We start from the raw sequence: 12,727 nt of genomic DNA, 5'->3' as shown, positions 1-12,727 counted from the left end.
GCACCAGAGCCCCCATTCCTACTCTTGATTATCCTGTTTCCTTCAATGAACAACTGTGCTTGTGATTGTGGGGTGATGCATGGATGGATGCATGGATGGATGGGTGAGTGGGTGGATGGACAGAAACATGTGGTTTGGCAAAATGAGACAAGGACTAAATGAAAAATTTAGAAGCCTGAATTTGGTTCATCTCACCATACACTAATAGCATGACCCAGAGCAAGTTACATCCCTCATCTCAGCCAAGCTCCCTCATCTATAAAATTAAAAATTAGATTATATTATCTTTAGGGGCATTGTCAATTCTAACGGTTAAGGATTTCAATCATCTTCCTCCAGTGATATCCAACTATGCCTGAATACATCTTAGTTTCCCACACCATCCGCCAAAGGGGATAACGCTGTCCTGGGTGCTGAAAGGCAGACTTGCAGGCCGTGGGAACTGGCGGTTTTTCTGAGCATTGTCTTTCTTTCCCTGGGGCTTCCTCCAACCTTTCTGCATGAATTCCACAGAATTCTGACTCTGTTTATGAGTGTATTTCATGCTGGAGGGAGCCATTTAGATTAATCCATTTTCTCTCCCAGGCTCTTGACTCTTGCAAATGTGTTTAAGACTTCTCAGCCCAGCCTTGAAAATATTCCCTCCCAAGCAGTTTGTGTTTGCAACCATCGCCTTCCTGCCTCTATTCAGTTGCAAATCTCACAGTTCTTTTCCTCCCAGTTCATCTGTCCTCTGAAGACTTACCTGTGGGCTATAACAGGCCCCAGCCTGCCAGTCTGAGGGGTCCCTGGATTTGTCTGAGACAGAAAGAACCTATCCAGAGTCACACACACACTCACACACACACACACACACACACACACACACACACACAGAGGGATTCTGTAGATCCCGCTCTAAATTCAAGGGTGCAGCATCTAGTTTCCCTCACCTCAAGATTTCTGAGATTCCTAAGCCTGATAACTGGACCACATTTGAAGTGAAAGAGGAATTGGGCATGGATACAAGAAAGCATCACCTCAGGCTGGAGATCACAAGATTGTGAGTCAGCTGGGCAGCTGTGTGCCACAAAGATTTCCATCTCCCCACCTTTCCTTCCATCTGAATTGGTCAGTGGAAGAAACACAACTCCAACCCACCGAAGCTTTGTTTGCTGAAAGGATCTAGGGGAACACCACAGAACTCAAGAAAGAGTTGATGGGAAGAACAGAATTAGAGATGGGCTCCAGGAATTGCTTGATCCAAAGACCAGAGTGCTTCAGTTCATCCCTTAAAATAAAACATGCTTCTCTGTGCACATTTGTTTTGCTCTCCTTGCCTCCTGAAGATTGCCTTTTTTTTTTCTTCCCAGCCCTTACAGAAAAAACTGGACTCCAACAGCTCTGGGGTTTGGCATGTTACTGCTTCAGCCACCCAAAGGGAGACTGTCTCAATTTCTACCTTCCCCAAATCCAGAGCTCCCAAATCCAGAGCTCCAGAGCTAATGGCCTAGTGTGGATTGGGCACCCACTCTTGGATTAATCAACTATGACAAAGGGCTAAGATCATTCTTGGAGTCCCCATGTGGCACTGAAGGACGGCAAGGCAGGGTCATGATGGGAGAGAGAGGAACAGGGGCTCAGAAGTCCATTCCATTCACAATGACATATGTCCTCCATTGTTCCTGGCTGTCGGAATGGCCTCAGAAATTAGCATTGGTGATTAGCAGTCTGTCCTGGAAACTCTTGATGATGACCTGCTCTTGTTTCCATCCTCTGTGGCTTCCTTGTCACTCATTCATACCCAGAATTATCCACAACCTGAAGCAGGTCAGAGCCTGTTAACGCAGGAGATTAAAGAAGTAGCTCTTGGGGGGAGGAGCAAGATGACGGAAGAGTAGGGTCTCCAAATCACCTGTCTCCACCAAACTACCTAGAAAACCTTCAAATTATCCTGAAAATCTATGAATTCGGCCTGAGATTTAAAGAGAGACCAGCTGGAATGCAACAGTGAGAAGAGTTCGCGCTTCTATCAAGGTAGGAAGACGGGGAAAAAGAAATAAAGGAACAAAGGCCTCCAAGGGGGAGGGGCCCCGCGAGGAGCCGGGCTGAGGCCGGGGCGAGTGTCCCCAGGGCAGGAGAGCCCCGTCCCGGAGGAGCAGGAGCTGCACCGACCTTCCCGGGGGAAAGGGGCTCGCGGGGAGGTGGAGCAGGACCCAGGAGGGCGGGGATGCCCTCGGGCTCCCCGGGACAGTAACAGAGCAACTGCACGCCCAGGAGAGTGCGCCGAGCTCCCTAAGGGCTGCAGCGCGCGGCGGGACCCGGCAGGACCCGGAGCAGCTGGAGGGGCTCGGGCGGCGGCTCCGCGGAGGGGGCTGCGCGGCCCCGGGAGCAGCTCGGAGGGGCTCGGGCAGAGGAAGAGGCTCCGTGCGGAGGGGCCTGCGCGGTTCCAGGAGCAGCTCGGAGGGGCTCGGGCGGCGGCTCCGCGGAGGGGGCTGCGCGGCCCGGGAGCGCGAATACACCAGCGCAGGCTCCGGAGCACAGGGCGCCGGGACACAGCCCAGGATCCCGCCTCCCCCGGGACAGGCAGAGGCCGGGAGGGCCCAGGACAGCAAGGACGCTCCTGCCCCAGCTGAGCACATCAGCGGCCCCGCCCCGGAGCCTCCAGGCCCTGCAGACGGAGTTCCTGCCGGAGCTGAATCCAGGTTTCCAGAGCTGCCCCGCCACTGGGGCTGTTCCTCCTGCGGCCTCACGGGGTAAACAACCCCCACCGAGCCCTGCACCAGGCAGGGGCACAGCAGCTCCCCCAACTGCTAACACCTGAAAATCAGCACAACAGGCCCCTCCCCCAGAACACCAGCTAGACGGACAACTTCCAGGAGAAGCCAAGGGACTTAAAGTACACAGAATCAGAAGATACTCCCCGGTGGTTCTTTTTTTGTTTGTTTGTTTTTGTTTTTGTTTTTGTTTTTGTTTTGTTTTGCTTTTTGATTTGTTTCCTTCCCCCACCCCCTTTTTTTCTCCTTTCTTTTTCTTTCTCTTTTTCTTCTTTTTTTTTTTTTTTTTTTTTCGTTTTTTTTTTCTTTTTCTTCCCTTTTTTTTTCTCTTTCTCTTTTCTTTCCTTCTTTCTCTCCTCTCTTTTTCTCTTTTTCCCAATACAACTTGCTTTTGGCCACTCTGCACTGAGCAAAATGACTAGAAGGAAAACATCACCTCAAAAGAAAGAATCAGAAACAGTCCTCTCTCCCACAGAGTTACAAAATCTGGATTACAATTCAATGTCAGAAAGCCAATTCAGAAGCACTATTATACAGCTACTGGTGGCTCTAGAAAAAAGTATAAAGGACTCAAGAGACTTCATGACTGCAGAATTTAGAGCTAATCAGGCAGAAATTAAAAATCAATTGAATGAGATGCAATCCAAACTAGAAGTCCTAACGATGAGGGTTAACGAGGTGGAAGAACGAGTGAGTGACATAGAAGACAAGTTGATAGCAAAGAGGGAAACTGAGGAAAAAAGAGACAAACAATTAAAAGACCATGAAGATAGATTAAGGGAAATAAACGACAGCCTGAGGAAGAAAAACCTACGTTTAATTGGGGTTCCCGAGGGCGCCGAAAGGGACAGAGGGCCAGAATATGTATTTGAACAAATTCTAGCTGAAAACTTTCCTAATCTGGGAAGGGAAACAGGCATTCAGATCCAGGAAATAGAGAGATCCCCCCCTAAAATCAATAAAAACCGTTCAACACCTCGACATTTAATTGTGAAGCTTGCAAATTCCAAAGATAAGGAGAAGATCCTTAAAGCAGCAAGAGACAAGAAATCCCTGACTTTTATGGGGAGGAGTATTAGGGTAACAGCAGACCTCTCCACAGAGACCTGGCAGGCCAGAAAGGGCTGGCAGGATATATTCAGGGTCCTAAATGAGAAGAACATGCAACCAAGAATACTTTATCCAGCAAGGCTCTCATTCAAAATGGAAGGAGAGATAAAGAGCTTCCAAGACAGGCAGCAACTAAAAGAATATGTGACCTCCAAACCAGCTCTGCAAGAAATTTTAAGGGGGCCTCTTAAAATTCCCCTTTAAGAAGAAGTTCAGTGGAACAGTCCACAAAAACAAAGACTGAATAGATATCATGATGACACTAAACTCATATCTCTCAATAGTAACTCTGAATGTGAACGGGCTTAATGACCCCATCAAAAGGCGCAGGGTTTCAGACTGGATAAAAAAGCAGGACCCATCTATTTGCTGTCTACAAGAGACTCATTTTAGACAGAAGGACACCTACAGCCTGAAAATAAAAGGTTGGAGAACCATTTACCATTCGAATGGTCCTCAAAAGAAAGCAGGGGTAGCCATCCTTATATCAGATAAACTAAAATTTACCCCAAAGACTGTAGTGAGAGATGAAGAGGGACACTATATCATACTTAAAGGATCTATTCAACAAGAGGACTTAACAATCCTCAATATATATGCTCCGAATGTGGGAGCTGCCAAATATATAAATCAATTATTAACCAAAGTGAAGAAATACTTAGATAATAATACACTTATACTTGGTGACTTCAATCTAGCTCTTTCTATACTCGATAGGTCTTCTCAGCAAAACATCTCCAAAGAAACGAGAGCTTTAAATGATACACTGGACCAGATGGATTTCACAGATATCTACAGAACTTTACATCCAAACTCAACTGAATACACATTCTTCTCAAGCGCACATGGAACTTTCTCCAGAATAGACCACATATTGGGTCACAAATCGGGTCTGAACCGATACCAAAAGATTGGGATTGTCCCCTGCATATTCTCGGACCATAATGCCTTGAAATTAGAACTAAATCACAACAAGAAGTTTGGAAGGACCTCAAACACATGGAGGTTAAGGACCATCCTGCTAAAAGATAAAAGGGTCAACCAGGAAATTAAGGAAGAATTAAAAAGATTCATGGAAACTAATGAGAATGAAGATACAACCGTTCAAAATCTTTGGGATGCAGCAAAAGCAGTCCTAAGGGGGAAATACATCGCAATACAAGCATCCATTCAAAAACTGGAAAGAACTCAAATACAAAAGCTAACCTTACACATAAAGGAGCTAGAGAAAAAACAGCAAATAGATCCTACACCCAAGAGAAGAAGGGAGTTAATAAAGATTCGAGCAGAACTCAACGAAATCGAGACCAGAAGAACTGTGGAACAGATCAACAGAACCAGGAGTTGGTTCTTTGAAAGAATTAATAAGATAGATAAACCATTAGCCAGCCTTATTAAAAAGAAGAGAGAGAAGACTCAAATTAATAAAATCATGAATGAGAAAGGAGAGATCACTACCAACACCAAGGAAATACAAACGATTTTAAAAACATATTATGAACAGCTATACGCCAATAAATTAGGCAATCTAGAAGAAATGGACGCATTCCTGGAAAGCCACAAACTACCAAAACTGGAACAGGAAGAAATAGAAAACCTGAACAGGCCAATAACCAGGGAGGAAATTGAAGCAGTCATCAAAAACCTCCCAAGACACAAGAGTCCAGGGCCAGATGGCTTCCCAGGAGAATTTTATCAAACGTTTAAAGAAGAAATCATACCTATTCTCCTAAAGCTGTTTGGAAAGATAGAAAGAGATGGAGTACTTCCAAATTCGTTCTATGAAGCCAGCATCACCTTAATTCCAAAGCCAGACAAAGACCCCGCCAAAAAGGAGAATTACAGACCAATATCCCTGATGAACATGGATGCAAAAATTCTCAACAAGATACTGGCCAATAGGATCCAACAGTACATTAAGAAAATTATCCACCATGACCAAGTAGGATTTATCCCTGGGACACAAGGCTGGTTCAACACCCGTAAAACAATCAATGTGATTCATCATATCAGCAAGAGAAAAACCAAGAACCATATGATCCTCTCATTGGATGCAGAGAAAGCATTTGACAAAATACAGCATCCATTCCTGATTAAAACTCTTCAGAGTGTAGGGATAGAGGGAACATTCCTCGGCATCTTAAAAGCCATCTATGAAAAGCCCACAGCAAATATCATTCTCAATGGGGAAGCACTGGGAGCCTTTCCCCTAAGATCAGGAACAAGACAGGGATGTCCACTCTCCCCACTGCTATTCAACATAGTACTGGAAGTCCTAGCCTCAGCAATCAGACAACAAAAAGACATTAAAGGCATTCAAATTGGCAAAGAAGAAGTCAAACTCTCTCTCTTCGCCGATGACATGATACTCTACATAGAAAACCCAAAAGACTCCACCCCAAGATTGCTAGAACTCATACAGCAATTCGGTAGCGTGGCAGGATACAAAATCAATGCCCAGAAGTCAGTGGCATTTCTATACACTAACAATGAGACTGAAGAAAGAGAAATTAAGGAGTCAATCCCATTTACAATTGCACCCAAAAGCATAAGATACCTAGGAATAAACCTCACCAAAGATGTAAAGGATCTATACCCTCAAAACTATAGAACACTTCTGAAAGAAATTGAGGAAGACACAAAGAGATGGAAAAATATTCCATGCTCATGGATTGGCAGAATTAATATTGTGAAAATGTCAATGTTACCCAGGGCAATTTACACGTTTAATGCAATCCCTATCAAAATACCATGGACTTTCTTCAGAGAGATAGAACAAATTATTTTAAGATTTGTGTGGAATCAGAAAAGACCCCGAATAGCCAGGGGAATTTTAAAAAAGAAAACCATATCTGGGGGCATCACAATGCCAGATTTCAGGTTGTACTACAAAGCTGTGGTCATCAAGACAGTGTGGTACTGGCACAAAAACAGACACATAGATCAGTGGAACAGAATAGAGAATCCAGAAGTGGACCCTGAACTTTATGGGCAACTAATATTCGATAAAGGAGGAAAGACTATCCATTGGAAGAAAGACAGTCTCTTCAATAAATGGTGCTGGGAAAATTGGACATCCACATGCAGAAGAATGAAACTAGACCACTCTCTTTCACCATACACAAAGATAAACTCAAAATGGATGAAAGATCTAAATGTGAGACAAGATTCCATCAAAATCCTAGAGAAGAACACAGGCAACACCCTTTTTGAACTCGGCCATAGTAACTTCTTGCAAGATACATCCACGAAGGCAAAAGAAACAAAAGCAAAAATGAACTATTGGGACTTCATCAAGATAAGAAGCTTTTGCACAGCAAAGGATACAGTCAACAAAACTCAAAGACAACCTACAGAATGGGAGAAGATATTTGCAAATGACATATCAGATAAAGGGCTAGTTTCCAAGATCTATAAAGAACTTATTAAACTCAACACCAAAGAAACAAACAATCCAATCATGAAATGGGCAAAAGACATGAACAGAAATCTCACAGAGGAAGACATAGACATGGCCAACATGCATATGAGAAAATGCTCTGCATCACTTGCCATCAGGGAAATACAAATCAAAACTACAATGAGATACCACCTCACACCAGTGAGAATGGGGAAAATTAACAAGGCAGGAAACAACAAATGTTGGAGAGGATGCGGAGAAAAGGGAACCCTCTTACACTGTTGGTGGGCATGTGAACTGGTGCAGCCACTCTGGAAAACTGTGTGGAGGTTCCTCAAACAGTTAAAAATATACCTGCCCTACGACCCAGCAATTGCACTGTTGGGGATTTACCCCAAAGATACAAATGCAATGAAACGCCAGGACACCTGCACCCCGATGTTTCTAGCAGCAATGGCCACTATAGCCAAACTGTGGAAGGAGCCTCGGTGTCCAACGAAAGATGAATGGATAAAGAAGATGTGGTTTATGTATACAATGGAATATTACTCAGCTATTAGAAATGACAAATACCCACCATTTGCTTCAACGTGGATGGAACTGGAGGGTATTATGCTGAGTGAAGTAAGTCAGTTGGAGAAGGACAAACATCATATGTTCTCATTCATTTGGGGAATATAAATAATAGTGAAAGGGAAAATAAGGGAAGGGAGAAGAATTGTGTGGGAAATATCAGAAAGGGAGACAGAACGTAAAGACTGCTAACTCTGGGAAACGAACTAGGGGTGGTAGAAGGGGAGGAGGGCGGGGGGTGGGGGTGAATGGGTGACGGGCACTGGGTGTTATTCTGTATGTTAGTAAATTGAACACCAATAAAAAAAAAAAAAAGAAGTAGCTCTTGACCCTCTTCTTACTCTCTTGATTCAGAAGATTCCTACATCCTCATCCATCCTGGGGTTGACCCACCCAGGAAGCTCCAGAAAGCTAGACCAGCGTCATTCTTCACCCTCCTTGTCAGCCACACAGACTCACCCCCATTAGATGCCACCCTAGACTCCTTGTCCTGCTTGCTGTAAATCCACTGCCCAAGCTAGAGTGGTTTTCTGGGGAATCCCCTCCTCCCTGAGGGCTTTGTCAACAAGCCCCCTCCTCTGCCAAGGTCCTTCTCTGATGCATTTGGACTTCAATTACACAACAGCACACTGACTAATGTACACAGTCTCATCAACTTCTTTTCCACTTTTATTAAATTGTTTTCCCTTTGGCTTACTTTTAAGGCCTGCCTTCTCTTCTGCCTGACTTTCACTTGATCTATTTAATATTACTGCTATAAGGTTCTTAGTATGCCTGTCCCATCTGTCACAGATGTGCCCACGCACCCAAGGAATTCACAGTCTACAGGATGGAGTCTTTGGACAAATGAAACATCTTTCATGATGCGTGTCTGCCCACATTGTTTTCGTGGGCCCAAGAAGTTCCCAACGTCAATGGCAGTTGCTGTCCTCCCTCAACGCCATCATATTACCACCATGTGAACTGATGACCTGTCTGAAGCACAGTCAGAGTTTTGGAGGAAGACAGGCCACATCCAATAAGTCTCTGGGATAGAGGGTATGATTGCTTCCAATTTGGTCACACTGTTTTTCTCCCAATGGTCCCTCCGCCTGAGGATATGCTGGAAAGCCTGATGCTAAAAGGCATCTGCTCCATATCTGAGGGTTTAACATGCTTTCAGTGCCTGGAGGGCAGGTTAGTCTCTGAGCAGCACAAACATAGCCAATGTTTAGACCCCATCAACTCACCAAGGGCCCTTGTGGTCACCTGCTGCTCTGACGCACATATCTTCATGCTGTTGGGACAGGTTTTTGAAGGTTGAGCCACCATGAATCTCTCTTGCCTTGCACTGACCTCAATACATGGCAGATCCTGTCCCCTACAAGCTCCTGTGCAGCAGATGCAGGTCAAACATATAATTTACATCATTCAACTTCTTGCCTGGCAGGAATTCAGAGGAGGAAAATCTGGTCTTATAAGAGATCAAGGAAGGCTTCCCTAGGGCATTATTGTTTATATTGCTTTCCTGGAAAAGATTTGAAAAGGTACAAAGAGAGAAAAGGTTGGTCCTTCTAAGATGGTCCAAAACACTACTCTCCTGCTGCCCAACCTTAATAAGTGTTCATTTGGAAAATGCTGGAGCCAAGAATTAAATGGGGTTGTCTGAGTATGCTGTGATATTGAAAGATTCGTCCATTCCTGCATTTGAAGTCTCTTTGGAGTTTCAAGCAAAAAATAGGGAATATGACCCCATCGAGGTATGAGGATCCATCTTTTTAGAAAGCCTTCCTTGGCTGCTCCAAACTCCCAGCTTCTCCTTTCCTGAAACTCCTGAGGTCTCCAGTTAGGTTTCAGAATTGCTTAGCAGGAGTGGTAATTATTTCTTTGCCATGGCTATAATTCCCTTACTAGATTATACATTCCATGGACAAGGCCTGGGTCTGATTTCTTTCTAACAAACATGTGTGTACATAAGCACACAGTAATAGACATGGGTCCTAGCATTAATCTGGCCTTGCATTAATTGGAACCTTTCTAAAAGCAAGTGATAAAAAACCAACTCAACCTTCATTGGGTAAAAAGAGAAATCATTTGCTTAGCAGAGAAATACAAGATGTCCCTGTTTCAGGTATGGTTTAATCTAGGTGCTCTTCAGGACTTGGTCTCTCTCCAGTCCCCATCTTTCCTTTCATTGTGTTGGTTTCACACCAGGCTCCACAAGGTGGGACCTGGCATCTCCAAGTTCAGGTCATGCCAGTGTTCTAAGCGCCAGGAGGGGAAAAAAATGTATGCCGCTTCCCCAGAGTCTGCACCTAGGCCTCATTGCATCAGACTGACTCTGATCAGAACACATGCAAATTCTGACATGGCCATGGAATGTGAGACTCTGGTTGGCCAGATCTGGGTGATACATCCACTCCTGAACTAGAATCAGCAGCAACCTCCCCCCCCACCCCACCCCCCCGCCGCCAAAGCATAAGCCCTAAAAATAAGAACTGGGTGAAAGGTGAGGGTCCTCTCGCCAGAGCAGAGTGGATGATGGAGAGCACCAACTTTGCAACAGCAGCCTTGGAAGCTAGGACAGACAGAAATGGGCACTCACTGGAAGGAGAGAACTGACCCCTCAGCCCTTGAGTGCTGGGTTTGAGTGCTGGAGCAGGGGCACATGTTATAGAGCTGGTGCCTAGTGTTGCCTCTTCCTACTGACAACCACTCTCCTGGACACACGGAGGCAAATGGAAGAAGTAACCAAGGTCCCTGAAACCCAGCAGAGGGAGCAAATGGCCAGAACATGGACCTGCTGCAGGAGGGTTAGTGAGCCCAGTCATCCCCAAGGTCAGCCTGGGGACCTCCCCCTGCCCCCTGCAACACTGAGACCTTCTCTGTTTGTAACCACCTTGTTCCCTCCCAACTTGGCCTTCCCAGGATGTGCCCAAATAACTTAGGAGCTGAGTTCCTGCCCCCTTCCTCTTTAGATCACGTATTGGTTGTGACCCCACAGCAGCCACTGGAAGACGTGACCATTTCAGCCAATGGGGCAACATCCGAGCCTCATGAGACACGTTGACTTCCTGGAAGGCACTTTCCAGACCATTGGCCAGTTCTGGTTTCCTGCCCATTACCCCTCCACGTGTTGGCAGAGCTGCCCTCATCCCACAGCTGCCATGGAAGACCAGATCCATGTATATACGGCTCAGAACCACAGATCTGCAGCCACCTCCCAATGAGGGGTAATGAGCACTTGAACCCACACAGAACAGGCAAGCCTGCCAGGTCAGCACACGTGTGCCCCCAGGAAGGCACTGGGAGAAGGTGAGCCTCCCTCCACTCCCAGTGCAACAAGAGTTGGCCACGCACTGCAAGCAAAATTCAAGTCACCAGTCACAGCCAACAGAGGGCTTTGGAGGAGCACTTAGAGCCTCTTCAAGTACGTCTTCTCTATAGACAATGTTCCCTTCCCCTGCAGCCCTCACTGCTGTCAAAGGCAGCCCTGCCCTCCTCTGCTCTGCTCTAGAATGGCCAGAGTTTGGCATTTCAGGGAGAAAGAACACTCTCCTAGATGTCCTTCGTCGATCATGACCTTGCCGTGCATCCAGCTGGCGCTGACAGCAGAGGGCCTGGGTCAGGCTCCAGTGTGGGTGGAGCCTGGGGCAAAGCCCTTTGCCTCTCTGATCCTTGGTTTCCTCCATCAAAAATCCCTCAGGCATGTGTTCATGTGCATAGTGTCTGAGAATTAGATGATGTATTCTCCATGTGGTTGACCCTCCCAGGGGACTCCTCGATATCTGTCCTCTTCTTCCTTAGGAATATAATCTTAGTCTTATGTGGAGCAGCAATGCACCCCCTAAGCAACAGCATTTCTCATCTGATTGATGAAACATGAGCAGGAGTAACGTGTGGCACTTCCACTGAAATGATGTGTGTGGCCTCCATCTGCCCCTGTTCCCTTTCTCTCATTTTACCTGCAGCTGTACTGGTTGAAGAGCTTTCCCCAGGAAAGCCCCACTGGGGAGCTGAATCAACTAGAAGGTGCATCTCTTTTATCCTCCCCCACCCACTTTGTCTTTCTCTTCGACTAGAATAAGAATATGATGGCTGGAGCTCCAGCATCCAGGCTGGTTCATGAGGTGACTTTAAGAATGGAAGTCTTACATGGCATAAAAGGAATACAGAGAACCCAGCATCCCTGACCACATGCAAACTCTGAGGCAGCTTTTTATTCTCTATCCCTTAGGCTCTTATGCACCTGAGCCAGGGCTATTTTGGGTTTTATGATACATGCAACCACACTTTATCTTAATGATTACAATATACAAAGCCATATACACAGCACCTAGGACATAGTAAGCCCTCAATAAATAAAAGTGGCTGTTATCAGGCTGTCTCCAGGACTCCGTTATGCCTCTAACTTAGAAATTTGGCATTATTTTTCCCTGGAATAAGTGCTATCCACATGCCCATCATCTTTTCAAAATTAGCTATAGTTCAATGAATAAGTGGATTTTTTGGTATTCTTTGTCTAACCACATGCAAGACACTTTAATAAACATCCTTTCACAGTTTACAAACTCTGTCATCTGATTCTTAACAAATCATCCAGTTCTTAGGTCCCTCATCCCTGCCCAAACTGAGGCCCAGAGAGGCTAATCAGCCGTCCAAGTCCACCAGCCAGATCATGGCTGGGGTCTGGCACTCCGACTCACTGTCCAGGGTGTCCTGAACAGGCACTGCTGTTAATGGTGCCCCTGCTCACGGCAGCTTACAAATAGCAAAGGCTCAATGTGTGCAAGCAGAGTAAAGTGCCAAGAGCAACGGATGGGGGTAAGGGCCATTCGAGCACTGGGAGGGAGCCGGACACGACAAGAAAAGCTGAGAGAGACCCGGAGGACAAGACAGGCCTTTCCTG

The sequence above is a fragment of the Canis lupus genome, chromosome 5 (assembly GCF_011100685.1).
Source record: "Canis lupus familiaris isolate Mischka breed German Shepherd chromosome 5, alternate assembly UU_Cfam_GSD_1.0, whole genome shotgun sequence".
Classification (NCBI taxonomy): Eukaryota; Metazoa; Chordata; class Mammalia; order Carnivora; family Canidae; genus Canis; species Canis lupus.
Note: the sequence above shows the minus strand (reverse complement) of the source record.